General features: G+C 47.2%; 1 protein-coding gene across 1 annotated transcript in view; it reads right to left on the bottom strand.

Annotated features, from left to right (window-relative positions):
- LOC120047686 (glutamate receptor ionotropic, kainate 2-like) overlaps positions 1–18,726 on the bottom strand; it is a 218,341-nt gene that overhangs the window by 133,182 nt on the left and 66,433 nt on the right. The gene's annotated exons all lie outside the window — the stretch shown is intronic.

The raw sequence follows: 18,726 nt of genomic DNA, 5'->3' as shown, positions 1-18,726 counted from the left end.
TGGAGAGAGGGAGAGGGTGATCTGTATTGACTGTGTCTAATGCCTTGTGACTGCCTTCTCCAGGATCCATATTTAACTCTGCATGAATATTTCATCCACTCAAAGCGTTTATTAGGGGCCGTCTGGGAGTCTCCTGAGCGTAAAACAGAACAGCCCTGTGATAAATATCCCGTGAGGCGAGACGAAGACGCAGCAACAGCAACCCTCTCCTCAAGTATTCCGCTCCAAACTTCCTCAAAGAACCCCTCATACGGTGATTTTCCACTGCAGATCATCCATCAGAGGTAGAGATGTAGCAGGGTGCATCTCAATAGTCTAGTTTCCTGACCTTGTCTCCTTTCCTTTGTCTGCACCAATGTTGAACTACATATAGCATGTATCTCAATAGTCTAATGTTCTCGTTTCCTGTCCTTGTCTCCTTCCCTTTGCTCTAATGTTGAAATACCGTTCTCAATTGTCTAAAATTCCATCCTCTCCTCGCCTGTTTTCAGAAGCCACTTTAGCCTATTGTGTGATTCTCCTGGAGGTCTATCTATGGCACAGTGAGTGTTGCATGATGGGAAGTGGGAGGCTGGGAGGAGTGAGTGGAGTAATGGCTGTGTGAGTCACGCGTCTCCCCAACAATCTGCGGGTCAAGGTTAATGTAGCCCTCTCTGCATCGCCAGCCTTATTTATGTTCCATTAAACATGTTGAACAAATTGAAAAAAGATTAAAACGTGTTTCCGGTCAAAGGTTTTAATAGTCGTTCAGGAATGTGGAAGGATGGAAGGAAAGAATTCCACTTTGTGGTAATTACACACATCCATGCGTCTCCTCTCTGCTCATAAATTGTGGACCACTTTACTCTATGTATTGAGTTTATAACTGTCATTATAACTGTCATTATAACTGTCATTACAAGTGTCGTTACAACTGTCATTACAACTGTCGTTACAACTGCCGTTACAACTGTCATTACAACTGTCGTTACAACTGTCGTTACAACTGTCGTTACAACTGTCGTTACAGCTGTCGTTACAACTGTCGTTACAACTGTCGTTACAACTGTCGTTACAACTGTCGTTACTACTGTCGTTACAACTGTCGTTACAACTGTCGTTACTACTGTCGTTACAACTGTCATTACTACTGTCGTTACAACTGTCATTACAACTGTCATTACTACTGTCGTTACAACTGTCGTTACTACTGTCGTTACAACTGTCATTACAACCAAGGCCTTAAGGAGTTTACCCTCAGGGAACACCAATGGCCCACACTCCCCTCCTACACCTACAGAAAATGTCTACAACTCTCTCAGTAATGCCTGTACTAAAACCCCATTCTTTGCACTGTGCTTCACTAGATGTGAGACAGACGCAACAGACACTACACCAGAAGTGTGCTGCTAACTGATGCTTTCTTCTGTAGTTTGAAGATGGGTGGCCATGTTGTAAGAACACAATGTGGACTCATTAAAGTTAGTTCCCTGGAACATCTGGTCGTCTGTTGCTCTGCATGACGTAGACGGCACAAGAACATCTTGTCGGAGTTCCAAACAGCTGGTGGTCTTTAATTAACATTGCATGTCACCAACAACACTGACGTGACAGGTTCAATAAAACAATCTTAAAAGTTGTACTTGTAGCCTTACAAATTGTGAAAGTAAGGCTACAAGTACGTTTTTGTCTATTTCTATTTTCATCCCATATTAGCAAGCTATCCATTTAACTACAGAACCATCAGAGTACTTTGACCCTACTATGAAACATACAGCACTTGATTAAACCTATTAAACCTATCCAGACCAATAGAATTCAATAGACAGTAACAGAGAAACAAAAAGTACAACCAAAGCGATTAAAATCACGTAGAAAATCCAAATGATCACAGCAAGCTACATCATCACAGCAGTACCTATTAACCCGACGCAGCCAAAGCTGAATTATCATGGCACTTAGTAGAACGACAGTTAGCGGGCTTCGCTAAACAATCTGCAGTGTGGTAGTGGAGCGTATGATGGGAATGGTGCGGTTGGTGTGTGTTTTCACTCACACACATCAAATTGAAACAGATTACTGAAGGGGTCCTGGGACTCTAGAGCCAATCACTTCCACTCAACTTGACTCACTCTCAAGTACACTTAAATGTCTCTCAGCCTAAGCAAACACACACACACACTGCACACAAACACACAGATGGACGCACACTTGGACGTACGTGCACACACACACACAAGGAGACACACTCACAACACACAAATAAATAGACTAGCAAATCAGAAATGCCTTTTCTTCAAATGCCAAATCGTTCTGCCAAAAATAGAGTGAAATAAAACAACCCCTTTTTGATTGCAACAAGGCAATCAGCCACTCCTCTGTAAACATTTTGCTACACTGGGGTTTAGGCCGACCTTTCAACTAACGCAATTACAAAAAATGTCAGGCAGATATCGGTCAAAACCTCTCCCATAACAGAATTACACCCATTTGACACACAGTAAATTACCTTTTCCTCAGAAGAGTCATGCGGTGTACATTTCAATGATGTTTTTTGTTGTGTTGTTTTTTTATATATATTTATTGTTTTGTTCTGTCATAAAATGCAACCATAGGAATTCTCGAAGGGATCCTTGCTGGCAGCTATATAGAGGAAAACAGAGTGAAAACTGAGTGATGGCTATAGAGTGGCTATAGAGTGGTGTTGGATGGAGCGGCTGGTCGTTGGGTCGTTAAACCTCTCTTTGCTCTTAGGGACCCCCTCCTCTAGTCTACCACCTCTACGGTTGGTCGGTTGCAGTCGGAGGATGTTGTCATGGAAACCGGGCCATAAACATAGAGCCAGGGTGATTAAAGTGTCACTCTCTCCCTCCCGCCATCAATGAAGGAAGGGGGGCTGGGACTGGGGGGAATATTTATAGGAGTAACCCCTCTAACCCTGCACCATAGGTCATCCCAGCGTCTCCATCTCTCCCTCACTACCCAATACAACTCCAGTGTACCATGACTCCCATAACGTTGTGATGTGTGGTTAGGAATACTACTACCACAACACAGAGTATAGATGCCATTGCCTTTGTACCATTACAAAGTTGAGCTGTTAGAAGAGGGTCATTATGGGTATTGATTTACTTGTATGCTCTCTGGTTCACGGAGAAACAGCCCAATGAGAAAGCTGTTTCCTGTTCCACTCTGAGGCAACAGCAGGAGGGCAATGGGGTTGTGAAGGAAACATGGCTTAGAAAAAAGGAGTCCCTCCTGAGAGAATTACATGGCAATATAGAGGTTGTTGTACACTGACTTATCCAATATGTTGGACAATATGTTTCCACACGCATAAAAACAGGCAAAGTAAAGCAGACCTACACATTTCCCTGTTTCATACAGGATTACCTGAGCCATTCCAAACATCCCATTCAGGTCTCTTTCCTTCTCATCCTCATATCTTCAACCATTAGCTCGATGAGCACATGCATTTATTCACTATCTATTGGCTCACCCCGTGTCAACCTGCTACATCCACTAACACCTTTCTTTAACAGGGTATTAGGGATCAGCCAGAATCAATGTTTCCCCAACGATGCCTATCTCACACTGAGCCCTTCTGAACAAGGGATGTAGAGAACCTGCAGGGCACACATGTAGTGGGGTAATAATTATCATATGAGCATATTATATATACTGTACCTCACATGCAACTTGTAATAAGACTATGCAACTAGCCTATTAAAATGTATATCTGACTCCATAAAGATAATTCAAATATACAAGCAAGAATTAGGCAATAAGTTGACGTTGACTAGCAAGAATTGCTCTGAGATTTGTCTATATCAAGGACAGATAATTAATTAACATTGTACAATGAATGGATTCACATACAGTACAATGCATAAAGCTTAAGCTACAAGGCAATACTGACATTAAGAAAGCATACTTCTAGGCATATGCACTACCATTCAAAAGTTTGGGGTTGCTTAGAAATGTCTTTGTTTTTGAAAGAAAACATTGAAATAACATCAAATTGATCAGAAATACAGTGTAGACATTGTTAATGTTGTAAATGACTATTGTAGCTGGAAACGGCTGATTTTTATGGAATATCTACATAGGTGTACAGTGGCCCATTATCAGCAACCATCACTCCTGTGTTCCAATGGCACGTTGTGTTAGCTAATCCAAGTTTATAATTTTAAAAGGCTAATTGATCATTAGAAAACCCTTTTGCAATTATGTTAACACAGCTGAAAACTGTTGTTCTGATTAAAGAAGCAATAAAACTGTCCTTCTTTATACTAGTTGAGTATCTGGAGCATCAGCATTTGTGGGTTCGATTACAGGCTCAAAATGGCCAGAAACAAATAACTTTCTTCTGAAACTAGTCAGTCTATTATTGTTCTGAGAAATTAAGGCTATTCCATGTGAGAAATTTCCAAGAAACGGAAGATCTTGTACAACGCTGTGTACTACTCTCTTCACGGTGTCACGACTTCCGCCGAAGTCGGTTCCTCTCCTTGTTCGGGCGGCGCTCGGCGGTCGGCGTCGCCGGTCTTCTAGCCATCATCAATCCACTTTTCATTTTCCTTTTGTTTTGTCTTGTCTTCCCACACACCTGGACTCAATTCCCTCATTACATGTTGTGTATTTAACCCTCTGTTCCCCCCATGTCTTTGTGCGGAATTGTTTCTTGTAAGTGCATGTGCACGTTTTCTCTGGTGCGCGACGGGTTTTGTACCCATTTGTTTGTTGTTTTTATGTTTTATGAATAAAACTGCTCCGTTGATTAACCAGTTTTGCTCTCCTGCGCCTGACTTCCCTGCCACCAGTTACGCACTCCCTTACAGAATTCCGCACCACCCATGGAGTCAGCAGGAGCAGGTGCCCCTGGTATAGGGGTGGAGATGCGCGTCCGGGAGGACGCGGCGATGCTCCACCATCTTGGCACCGCCATGGACCGCGTTGTCCAAACAATGGATCGCTGGGAGAGACAGGGCGTTCTTCCAGCGCCTCCACCAGCACAACCGGGGTCCCCACTACTTGCCCCCCCCCCCCCCCCCCCCCCCCCCTTCTCCTGGTCCCAGTGGGATTCGTCTCGCCCTTCCCTGGGAATACGACGGGACGGCTGCACGATGCCAGGGGTTCCTGTTGCAGCTCGACCTATAACTGGCAACCGTCCACCCGGCTCCTTCGGGCCGTAAGAGGGTGTCCGCCCTCGTCTCGTGCCTCTCTGGGAAAGCCCTGGAGTGGGTCAACGCCATGTGAGGGAGAGGGAGATGCGGCGTTGGACCATTTCGAGGAGTTCAGCCGCCGCTTCCGGGCAGTCTTCGACCACCCGCCCAAGGGTAGAGCAGCGGGTGAGCGCTTCTTCCATCTGAGGCAGGGGACGAGGAGCGCCCAGGAGTTCGCCCTGGAGTTTCGGACCCTGGCCGCCGGCACGGGATGGAACGTCAGGGCCCTTATCGACCATTATCGTTGCAGTTTGCGCGAGGACGTCCGTCGGGAGCCTGCAGAGACACCACCCTCACCTTTGACCAGCTGGTGGACCTGTCCAACCGGCTGGATAACCTGCTGGCTACCTGCGGACGTCCAGATAGGGGTCTGTCGGTTCCATCCCCCCGCACCACCTCTCCGATACCCATGGAGCTGGGAGGTGCGGTGCGCAGGGAGACCAGAGGAGGTTCCAGCTCGTGCACCATCTGTGGCCGCAGAGGTCAACCTGCCGATCGGTGCCGGGTTGGTTCTTCTGGGGATCGAGGCAGCAGGTAGGGCACTCTGGCGTCACCCCAGGTAAGCCGGCACCATTCTCACCCAGAGCCCTCTGTTGCAGATATGTTTTAGTATGTTACTTTTTCTGAGTTTCCCCCGCATTCCCAGCATAAGGCGCTCGTTGATTCAGGCACGGCTGGGAATTTTATAGATAGATCGTTCGCCCATAGTTTAGGGATCCCCATTGTTCCCGTGTGTGCCCTTACCCGTTCACACCTTAGATAGTCGACCATTAGGGTCAGGGTTGATTAGGGAGGCCACCGCTCCTCTGGGCATGGTGACGCAGGGGGGTCACAAGGAGAGAATTAGTCTCTTCCTCATTGACTCTCCTGCGTTTCCCGTGGTGCTATGCCTACCCTGGTTAGCTTGTTATGACCCCACTGTTTCTTGGCAACAGAGGGCTCTCACGGGGTAGTCGCGAGAGTGCTCGGGGAGGTGTTTAGGGGTTTCCGTTAAAAGTCCAGACAAGGTCTCCACCGTGCACATTCCTCCCGAATATTCCGACTTGGCTCTCCCCTTCTCTAAAATGAGGGCGACTCAATTACCACCTCATCGTCGGGGGGATTGTGTGATAAATCTCCTGGTAGACGCCGCACTTCCCAGGAGTCACGTGTATCCCCTGTCACAGGCGGAGACGGAGGCTATGGGAATATATGTCACTGAATCCCTGCGTCAGGGGTTCATTCGGTCCTCTACTTCACCCGCCTCCTCGAGTTTCTTTTTTGTGAAGAAGAAGGAGGGAGGTCTGCTCCCATATATTGACTATCGAGGCCTGAACCAGATCACTGTGAGGTATAGCTACCCGCTACCACTCATAGCCACAGCGATTGAGTCAATGCATGGGGCGCGCTTCTTCACCAAACTAGATCTCAGGAGGGCTTACAACCTGGTGCGTATCCGGGAGAGAGACGAGTGGAAGACGGCTTTCAGTACCACCTCAGGGCACTATGAGTACCTCGTCATGCCGTACGGGTTGATGAATGCGCCATCAGTCTTCCAAGCCTTTGTAGATGAGATTTTCAGGGACCTGCACGGGCAGGGTGTAGTAGTGTATATTGATGACATTCTGATATACTCCGCTACACGCACCGAGCATGTGTCCCTGGTGCGCAGGGTGCTTGGTCGCCTGTTGGAGCATGACCTGTACGTCAAGGCTGAGAAATGCCTGTTCTTCCAGCAGTCCGTCACCTTCCTAGGGTACCGCATTTCCACCTCAGGGGTGGAGATGGAGAGTGACCGCATTTCAGCCGTGCGTAATTGGCTGACTCCCACCACGGTAAAGGAGGTGCAGTGAATTTTAGGGTTTGCCAACTACTACAGGAGGTTTATCTGGGGTTTTGGTTAGGTAGCGGCTCCCATTACCTCACTGCTGAAGGGGGGCCCGGTACGTTTGCAGTGGTCGGCTGAGGCGGACAGGGCTTTTGGTCATCTGAGGGCTCTGTTTACCTCGGCACCCGTGCTGGACCATCCGGATCCCTCTTTGGCGTTCATAGTGGAGGCGGACGCGTCCGAGGCTGGGATAGGAGCCGTGCTCTCTCAGCGCTCGGGTACGCCACCGAAGCTCCGCCCCTGTGCCTTCTTCTCGAAGAAGCTCAGCCCGGCGGAGCGAAACTATGACGTGGGGGACTGGGAGCTGTTGGCTCTTGTAAAGGCCTTGAAGGCGTGGAGACATTGGCTTGAGGGGGCTAAACACCCTTTTTTCATCTGGACTGACTACCGCAATCTGGAGTACATCTGGGCAGCGAGGAGACTGAACCCTCATCAGGCAAGGTGGGCCATGTTTTTCACCAGTTTTGTTTTCACCCTGTCCTACAGACCAGGCTCCCAGAATGTGAAGGCAGGCGCGCTGTATGACACAGAGGAGCGGCCCATGGATCATACTCCCATACTTCCGGCCTCCTGCCTGGTAGTGCCGGTGGTGTGGGAGCTGGACGCGGACATTGAGCAGGCCTTGCGTGCAGAGCTCGCTCCCATCCAGTGTCCCGCTGGGCGTCTGTATGTCCCGTCTGCTCTCCGTGACCGGTTGATCTATTGGGCCCACACGTCATCCTCCTCTGGTCATCCTGGTATTGGTTGGACAGTGCGCTGTTTGAGCGGGAGGTAGGGTGGCCTACCTTGGCTAAGGACCTGAGGGTTTGTTTCCTCCTGCTCGGTGTGCGCCCAGTGTAAGGCTCCTAGGCACCTGCCCAGAGGGAAGCTACACCCATTACCCGTTCCACAATGGCCGTGGTCGCACCTGTCCCGCTACCAAAACCTGCGGACTCTCCTTCACTGCAGCCGACGTCAGTAAAACATTTAAACGTGTTAACCCTTGCAGGGCTGCAGGCCCAGACGGCATCCCCAGCCGCGTCCTCAGAGCATGCGCAGACCAGCTGGCTGGTGTGTTTACGGAAATATTCAATCAATCCTTATCCCAGTCTGCTGGGCTAAGGTAAGGTAACTACCTCAGCTAAGGTAACTGAGCTAAACGACTACCGCCTCGTAGCACTCACTTCCGTCATCATGAAGTGCTTTGAGAGACTTGTCAAGGACCATGACATCTCCACCCTACCTGACACCCTAGACCCACTCCAATTTGCTTACCGCCCCAATAGGTCCACAGACGACGCAATCGCAACCACACTGCACACTGCCCTAACCCATCTGGACAAGAGGAATACCTATGTGAGAATGCTGTTCATCGACTACAGCTCAGCATTTAACACCATAGCACCCTCCAAACTCGTCATCAAGCTCAAGACCCTGGGTCTCGACCCCGCCCTGTGCAACTGGGTACTGGACTTCCTGACGGGCCGCCCCCAGGTGGTGAGGGTAGGTAACAACATCTCCACCCCGCTGATTCTCAACACTGGGGCCCCACAAGGGTGCGTTCTGATCCTTCTCCTGTACTCCCTGTTCACCCACGACTGCATGGTCATGCACGCCTCCAACTCAATCATCAAGTTTGCGGACGACACTACAGCAGTAGGCTTGATTACCAACAACGACGAGACGGCCTACAGGGACGAGGTGAGGGCCCTCGGAGTGTGGTGTCAGGAAAATAACCTCACACTCAACGTCAACAAAACAAAGGAGATGAGTGTGGACTTCAGGAAACAGCAGAGGGAGCACCCCCCTATCCACATCGACGGGACAGTAGTGGAGAGGGTAGTAAGTTTTAAGTTCCTCGGGGTACACATCACGGAAAAACTGAATTGGTCCACCCACACAGACAGCGTTGTGAAGAAGGCGCAGCAGCGCCTCTTCAACCTCAGGAGGCTGAAGAAAATCGGCTTGTCACCAAAAGCACTCACAAACTTCTACAGATGCACAATCGAGAGCATCCTGTCGGGCTGTATCACCGCCTGGTACGGCAACTGCTCCACCCACAACCGTAAGGCTCTCCAGAGGGTAGTGAGGTCTGCACAACGCATCACCGGGGGCAAACTACCTGCCCTCCAGGACACCTACACCACCCGATGTCACAGGAAGGCCATAAAGATCATCAAGGACAACAACCACCCGAGCCACTGCCTGTTCACCCCGCTATCATCCAGAAGGCGAGGTCAGTACAGTTGCATCAAAGCAGGGACCGAGAGACTGAAAAACAGCTTCTATCTCAAGGCCATCAGACTGTTAAACAGCCGTCACTAACATTGAGTGGCTGCTGCCAACATACTGACTCAACTTCAGCTCACTTTAATAATGGAAATAGATGGAAATTGATAAAAAATGTATCGCTAGCCACTTTAAACAATGCCACTTAATATAATGTATATGTATATACTGTACTTTATATCATCTACTGCATCTTGCCATCTTTATTTAATACATGTATCACTAGCCACTTTAAACTATGCACTTTTATGTTTACATACCCTACATTACTCATCTCATATGTATATACTGTACTCGATACCATCTACTGCATCTTGCCTATGCCGTTCTGTACCATCACTCATTCATATATCTTTATGTACATATTCTTTATCCCTTTACACTTGTGTGTATAAGGTAGTAGTTGTGGAATTGTTAGGTTAGATTACTCGTTGGTTATTACTGCCTTGTCGGAACTAGAAGCACAAGCATTTCGCTACACTCGCATTAACATCTGCTAACCATGTGTATGTGACAAATAAAATCTGATTTGATTAGATTTTTTGGTGGATTTCCTTACCGATCTCCCCCCTCACAGGGTAACACCGCGATCCTGGTAATTGTGGAGCGGTTCTCTAAGTCCTGCCGTCTCCTCCCTCTGCCCGGTCTCCCTACGGCCCTACAGACTGCGGAGGCCTTGTTTACGCATGTCTTCCGGCACTACGGGGTGCCTGAGGATATAGTGGTAGTGGTAGTGGTGTCGTCACTTCCTCTTGAATTTGCAGACGTGTTGCTGTGCGTTTTGTTGCTGTGCGTTTTGTTGCCAACCTTACTTTACTAGCTGACAACTTTACGTTTGTTTTTTTTTCTTTTTAATTACCGTTTATATTTTTAGTTTTTCCATCACAACTTTTTTCCCTTATTCAACTTTTTCACTCCGGACGCTTTATCTGGACATGGTTCGTCAGCACTTTCAACAGCCGAAGCTAAGTAGTAACATTAACATGATGTCTTCTAATTGCAGTCGCTGTACTCATAATATACAGGAGAACGATCGCCTTATGGCGAGGATAGCTGTGCTGCAAGCCCAGCTTCAGACGCAATCGTTAGGCAAGGGTAATTTCAGTGTAGGAAAGGATGAAACAGCGTCTGTGCCACCAGTAAGTACAGATAGTAACGTTAGTATAAATCCCCCCGCACAGTCCCCGCAGCCGGACAACTTTCTCATGGCTTCTGGAGGGAAATGCTGTAGGAATGCTCAACTGGTGTCGCTCATTCAGCCGACAGAAACTTTCAACCGGTTTTCCCCAATAAGTAGCGATTCGGAGTCTGAGGCCGAGTCTTCTCTTGTCTCTACTCCTCCCGTTACGGGGTCTGAGACGCCGAAGGCTCCCACCATTAGCTCTGACAAATTGAAAACCCTAGTCATTGGCGACTCCATTACCCGCAGTATTAGACTTAAAACGAATCACCCAGCGATCATACACTGTTTACCAGGGGGCAGGGCTACCGACGTTAAGGCTAATCTGAAGATGGTGCTGGCTAAAGCTAAAACTGGCGAGTGTAGAGAGTATAGAGATATTGTTATCCACGTCGGCACCAACGATGTTAGGATGAAACAGTCAGAGGTCACCAAGCGCAACATAGCTTCAGCGTGTAAATCAGCTAGAAAGATGTGTCGGCATCGAGTAATTGTCTCTGGCCCTCTCCCAGTTAGGGGGAGTGACGAGCTCTACAGCAGAGTCTCACAACTCAATCGCTGGTTGAAAACTGTTTTCTGCCCCTCCCAAAAGATAGAATTTGTAGATAATTGGCCCTCTTTCTGGGACTCACCCACAAACAGGACCAAGCCTGACCTGCTGAGGAGTGACGGACTCCATCCTAGCTGGAGGGGTGCTCTCATCTTATCTACCAACATAGACAGGGCTCCTACTCCTCTAGCTCCACAATGAAATAGGGTGTAGGCCAGGCAGCAGGCTGTTAGCCAACCTGCCAGCTTAGTGGAGTCTGCCACTAGCATAGTCAGTGTAGTCAGCTCAGCCATCCCCATTGAGACTGTGTCTGTGCCTTGACCTAGGTTGGGCAAAACTAAACATGGCAGTGTTCGCCTTAGCAATCTCATTAGGATAAAGACCTCCTCCATTCCTGCCATTATTGAAAGAGATCATGATACCTCACATCTCAAAATAGGGTTACTTAATGTTAGATCCCTCACTTCAAAGGCAGTTATAGTCAATGAACTAATCACTGATCATAATCTTGATGTGATTGGCCTGACTGAAACATGGCTTAAGCCTGATGAATTTACTGTGTTAAATGAGGCCTCTCCTCCTGGTTACACTAGTGACCATATCCCCCGTGCATCCCGCAAAGGCGGAGGTGTTGCTAACATTTACGATAGCAAATTACAATTTACAAAAAAAAAAAAGACGTTTTCGTCTTTTGAGCTTCTAGTCATGAAATCTATGCAGCCTACTCAATCACTTTTTATAGCTACTGTTTACAGGCCTCCTGGGCCATATACAGCGTTCCTCTCTGAGTTCCCTGAATTCCTATCGGACCTTGTAGTCATAGCAGATCATATTCTAATTTTTGGTGATTTTAATATTCATATGGAGAAGTCCACAGACCCACTCCAAAAGGCTTTCGGAGCAATCATCGACTCAGTGGGTTTTGTCCAACATGTCTCTGGACCTACTCACTGCCACAGTCATACTCTGGACCTAGTTTTGTCCCATGGAATAAATGTTGTAGATCTTAATATTTTTCCTCATAATCCTGGACTATCGGACCACCATTTTATTACGTTTGCAATCGCAAACAAATAATCTGCTCAGACCCCAACCAAGGAGCATCAAAAGTCGTGCTATAAATTCTCAGACAACACAAAAATTCCTTGATGCCCTTCCAGACTCCTTCTGCCTACCCAAGGACGTCAGAGGACAAAAATCAGTTAACCACCTAACTGAGGAACTCAATTTAACCTTGCGCAATACCCTAGATGCAGTTGCACCCCTAAAAACGAAAAACATTTGTCATAAGAAACTAGCTCCCTGGTATACAGAAAATACCCGAGCTCTGAAGCAAGCTTCCAGAAAATTGGAACGGAAATGGCGCCACACCAAACTGGAAGTCTTCCGACTAGCTTGGAAAGACAGTACCGTGCAGTATCGAAGAGCCCTCACTGCTGCTCGATCATCCTACTTTTCCAACTTAATTGAGGAAAATAAGAACAATCCAAAATTTATTTTTGATACTGTTGCAAAGCTAACTAAAAAGCAGCATTCCACGAGAGAGGATGGCTTTCAATTCAGCAGTAATAAATTCATGAACTTCTTTGAGGAAAAGATCATGATCATTAGAAAGCAAATTACGGACTCCTCTTTAAATCTGCGTATTCCTCCAGGGCTTAGCTGTCCTGGATCTGCACAGCTCTGCCAGGGCCCGGGATCGGGAGAGACACTTAAGTGTTTTAGTACTGTCATGTTTTGTCTTTCATCATGTCTTGTCCCTGTGCTTCCCTCTGCTGGTCTTATTAGGTTCTTTCCCTCTTTCTCTCTCTCTATCGTTCCGTTCCTGCTCCCAGCTGTTTCTCATTCTCCTAACGACCTCATTTACTCTTTCACACCTGTCCCCTATTTTGCCCTCTGATTAGAGTCCCTATTTCTCCCTCTGTTTTCCGCTTCTGTCCTTGTCGGATTCTTGTTTGATGTTTGCTGTTCCTGTGTCCTTGTTCCGCCCTGTCGTGTTCTTTGCCTTCTTCAGATGCTGCGTGTGAGCAGGTGTCTATGTCAGCTACGGCCAGTGCCTTCCTGAAGCGACCTGCAGTCTGTGGTCGCGTCTCCAGTCGTTCCTCTCTATTGACGAGAGGATTTCAGTTCCTGTTTTGGATTGACCATTGATAATATCCAGGAGAATCATTATTTGTTTATTACTGGAATAAAGACTCTGTTACTATTACGTCGCTTTTGGGTCCTCATTCACCAGCATAACAAGTACTATATCTCTTGACACAATGATGAAAATAATCATGGCCTCTAAACCTTCAAGCTGCATACTGGATCCTATTCCAACTAAACTACTGAAAGAGCTGCTTCATGTGCTTGGCCCTCCTATGTTGAACATAATAAACGGCTCTCTATCCACCGGATGTGTACCAAACTCACTAAAAGTGGCAGTAATAAAGCCTCTCTTGAAAAAGCCAAACCTTGACCCGGAAAATATAAAAAACTATCGGCCTATATCGAATCTTCCATTCCTCTCAAAAAATTTAGAAAAAGCTTTTGCGCAGCAACTCACTGCCTTCCTGAAGACAAACAATGTATACGAAATGCTTCAGTCTGGTTTTAGACCCCATCATAGCACTGAGACTGCACATGTGAAGGTGGTAAATGACCTTTTAATGGCGTCAGACCGAGGCTCTGCATCTGTCCTCGTGCTACTAGACCTTAGTGCTGCCTTTGACACCATCGATCACCACATTCTTTTGGAGAGACTGGAAACCCAAATTGGCCTACACGGACAAGTTCTGGCCTGGTTTAGATCTTATCTGTCGGAAAGATATCAGTTTGTCTCTGTGAATGGTTTGTCCTCTGACAAATCAACTGTACATTTCGGTGTTCCTCAAGGTTCCGTTTTAGGACCACTATTGTTTTCACTATATATTTTACCTCTTGGGGATGTTATTCGAAAACATAATGTTAACTTTCACTGCTATGCGGATGACACACAGCTGTACATTTCAATGAAACATGGTGAAGCCCCAAAATTGCCCTCGCTAGAAGCCTGTGTTTCAGACATAAGGAAGTGGATGGCTGAAAACTTTCTACTTTTAAACTCGGACAAAACAGAGATGCTTGTTCTAGGTCCCAAGAAACAAAGAGATCTTCTGTTAAATCTGACAATTCATCTTGATGGTTGTAAAGTCGTCTCAAATAAAACTGTGAAGGACCTCGGCGTTACTCTTGACCCTGATCTCTCTTTTGACGAACATATCAAGACTGTTTCAAGGACAGCTTTTTTCCATCTACGTAACATTGCAAAAATCAGACATTTTCTGTCCAAAAATGATGCAGAAAAATTAATCCATGCATTTGTTACTTCTAGGTTAGACTACTGCAATGCTCTACTTTCCGGCTACCCGGATAAAGCACTAAATAAACTTCAGTTAGTGCTAAATACGGCTGCTAGAATCCTGACTATAACCAAGAAATTTGATCATATTACTCCAGTGCTAGCTTCCCTACACTGGCTTCCTGTTAAGGCAACGGCTGATATCAAGGTTTTACTGTTAACCTATAAAGCGTTACATGGGCTTGCTCCTACCTATCTTTCCGAGTTGGTCCTGCCGTACATACCTATACGTACGCTACGGTCACAAGACGCAGGCCTCCTAATTGTCCCTAGAATTTCAGCCCTGCTGGAGGCAGGGCTTTCTCCTATAGATCTCCATTTTTATGGAACGGTCTGCCTACCCATGTGAGAGACGCAGACTCAGTCTCAACTTTTAAGTCTTTACTGAAGACTTATCTCTTCAGTAGGTCATATGATTGAGTGTAGTCTGGCCCAGGAGTGTGAAGGTGAACGGAAAGACTCTGGAGCAACGAACCGCCCTTGCTGTCTCTGCCTGGCCGGTTCCCCTCTCTCCACTGGGATTCTCTGCCTCTAACCCTATTACAGGGGCTGAGTCACTGGCTTACTGGTGCTCTTTCATGCCGTCCCTAGGAGGGGTGCGTCACTTGAGTGGGTTGAGTTACTGACGTGATCTTCCTGTCTGGGTTGGCGCCCCCCCTTGGTTTGTGCTGTGGTGGAGATCTTTGTGGGCTATACTCGGCCTTGTCTCAGGATTGTAAGTTGGTGGTTGAAGATATCCCTCTAGTGGTGCGGGGGCTGTGCTTTGGCAAAGTGGGTGGGGTTATATCCTTCCTGTTTGGCCCTGTCCGGGGGTATCATCGGATGGGGCCACAGTGTCTCCTGACCCCTCCTGTCTCAGCCTCCAGTATTTATGCTGCAGTAGTTTATGTGTCGGGGGGCTAGGGTCAGTTGGTTATATCTGGAGTACTTCTCCTGTCTTATCCAGTGTCCTGTGTGAATTTAAGTATGCTCTCTCTAATTCTCTCCTTCTCTCTTTCTTTCTCTCTCTTGGAGAACCTGAGCCCTAGGACCATACGTCAGGACTACCGGGCATGATGACTCCTTGCTGTCCCCAGTCCACCTGGCCTTGCTGCTGTTCCAGTTTCAACTGTTCTGCCTGCGGTTATGGAACCCCTACCTGTCCCAGACCTGCTGCTTTCAACTCTTAATGATCGGCTATGAAAAGCCAACTGACATTTATTCCTGATTATTATTTGACCATGCTTGTCATTTATGAACATTTTGAAAATCTTGGCTCTCTCTAATTCTCTCCTTCTCTCTTTCTTTCTCTCTCTCGGTGTAACGGAATTCCTCCTCCTCTTCATCCGAAGAGGAGGAGCAGGGATTCGACCAAAATGCAGCGTTGTCATAGGACATAATGAATTTATTGAACAAGACAAAAACGAACTATACTTGAATAACTAACAAAATAACAAACGACGTAGACAGACCTGGACATGCGAACTTACATACAACGAAGAACTCACAAACAGGAAAATGACTACACAAAAGAACGAACGTACAAACAAACCGAGACAGTCCCGTGTGGCGCGACAAACACTGACACAGGAAACAACCACCCACAACAATCAATGTGAAAACACCTACCTTAATATGGCTCTCAATCAGAGGAAATGAAAACCACCTGCCTCTAATTGAGAACCATATCAGGTCACCCTTTAACAAACATAGAAACACATAACATAGACTACCCACCCAAACTCACGCCCTGACCGTCAAACACATACAAAATAACAGAAAACCGGTCAGGAACGTGACACTCAGAGGACCTGAGCCCTAGGACCATACGTCAGGACTACCGGGCATGATGACTCCTTGCTGTCCCCAGTCCACCTGGCCTTGCTGCTATTCCAGTTTCAACTGTTCTGCCTGCGGTTATGGAACCCCTACCTGTCCCAGACCTGCTGTTTTCAACTCTTAATGATCGGCTATGAAAAGCCAACTGACATTTATTCCTGATTATTATTTGACCATGCTTGTCATTTATGAACATTTTGAAAATCTTGGCTCTCTCTAATTCTCTCCTTCTCTCTTTCTTTCTCTCTCTCGGAGGACCTGAGCCCTAGGACCATACGTCAGGACTACCGGGCATGATGACTCCTTGCTGTCCCCAGTCCACCTGGCCTTGCTGCTATTCCAGTTTCAACTGTTCTGCCTGCGGTTATGGAACCCCTACCTGTCCCAGACCTGCTGTTTTCAACTCTTAATGATCGGCTATGAAAAGCCAACTGACATTTATTCCTGATTATTATTTGACCATGCTTGTCACTTATGAACATTTTGAACATCTTGGCCATGTTCTGTTATAATCTCCACCCGGCACAGCCAGAAGAGGACTGGCCACCCCTCATAGCCTGGTTCCTCTCTAGGTTTCTTCCTAGGTTTTGGCCTTTCTAGGGAGTTTTTCCTAGCCACCGTGCTTCTACACCTGCATTGCTTGCTGTTTGGGGTTTTAGGCTGGGTTTCTGTACAGCACTTCGAGATATTAGCTGATGTACGAAGGGCTATATAAAATAAACTTGATTTGATTTGATTTTGTCTATCTTAATCTTTAATTTTTTTTGGCCAGTCTGAGATATAGTTTTTTTTGCAGCTCTGCCTAGAAGGCCAGTATCCCGGAGTCGCCTCTTCACTGTTGACGTTGAGACTGGTGTTTTGCGGGTACTATTTAATGAAGCTGCCAGTTGAGGACTTGTGAGGCGTCTGTTTCTCAAACTAGACACTCTACTGTACTTGTCCTCTTGCTCAGTTGTGCACGGGGCCTCCCACTTATCTTTCTATTCTGGTTAGAGCCAGTTTGTGCTGTTCTGTGTGTGGCAGGGAAGTCAGGCGCAGAAGAGCAAATCAGGCGCAGGGTTAAATACACAACATGTATTTGACGCGCGTTGACGCGCGGCTCTAGCAGCGCGCCGACACCGGCCTCGGGGACGACCCGGAGGGCAAGGCGATCCGGACGGAGACGGTGGAACTCCTGCAGCATTGAAGGGTCCAACACGTCCTCGACCGGAACCCAGCACCTCTCCTCCGAACCGTACCCCTCCCACTCCACGAGGTACTGAAGGCCCAACAAAAGAACACAGACACTGGACAGAGGAACTCTGGGCTGTCTGTCTCTACCCTAAGCGTTGATTCATCATGCAGAGGCTGTAGAGAAGCCATATTTAGACATTGCATATTCATTTCAATGCAATACCTTTCTCAATATCTAAAATATGAATTATTAGCTACATGATGAACACATTGGAACCTGTTTTGGACACGTCCCTGGTTTCTGTTTTGTTTTGCTTGGTTGGTTGTAGTTTTTTGGGAAATAGATTTATACTGAATTAAATTGAAAGCAAAATTGTTTAAGTGATAAAATACTGGCCAATGGAGCCCCAGTGTGTTTCTGAGAGCATGTGAAGACCTGGCAGTGTTGTCCTGAGCCTGGACACACACACGAACGCACACACACAGACATCCTGTCCTGAGGCTGGCTCCCTCCCTGACCCCTGGCATATGGCACGTGTACCCTGCCCGCTGAGACGTTTGCTGCCTGCTGTTATAACACTGGAACACTGGCCATCTGGGGACGAATGGGGGGGTAGGGCTACAGGGCTACTCTACTGTACAGGACTATAATCATAGTCTATATTACCGGTGAAGGTGGACAACATGGTAATTTAGCAGAACAGAACTGTTGACAATGACGGACATATATTTAGTATATGTGGCCCATCTGAGTATCAATCCATAGCCCTTATGCTGCCAGGCCAGTACCATGGTCTGTCTACTGTAACTCACTAAGCTGTTGGAATCACTGTGAGAAAAAGGTGATGGAAGGTATGAGGTACAGTACAATAAGGGATCAGTGACTGAGCGTGTTCTGTGGTGCAGACTCCTCTGGTGCAGAGGAGTCCTCTGGTGCAGTGTTCTGTGGTCGTAGACCACTGTGACTGAACCTGTTCTGTGGTCATAGATCACTGTGACTGAACCTGTTCTGTGGTCATAGATCACTGTGACTGAACCTGTTCTGTGGTCATCGATCACTGTGACTGAACCTGTTCTGTGGTCATCGATCACTGTGACTGAACCTGTTCTGTGGTCATAGATCACTGTGACTGAACCTGTTCTGTGGTCATAGATCACTGTGACTGTGAAGTTATGAGGCACAGAACTACAATGAGGTGGTTCCAAGCCTGTTATATTCATTCTATTTCTATGCTTTCTAGGCACAGTGGGTGGACAGACAGGAAATGAGCCTTGCTGTGTTGT

The sequence above is a fragment of the Salvelinus namaycush genome, chromosome 5 (genome assembly GCF_016432855.1).
Source record: "Salvelinus namaycush isolate Seneca chromosome 5, SaNama_1.0, whole genome shotgun sequence".
Classification (NCBI taxonomy): domain Eukaryota; kingdom Metazoa; phylum Chordata; class Actinopteri; order Salmoniformes; family Salmonidae; genus Salvelinus; species Salvelinus namaycush.
This window is presented reverse-complemented; position numbering and strand designations above follow the sequence as displayed.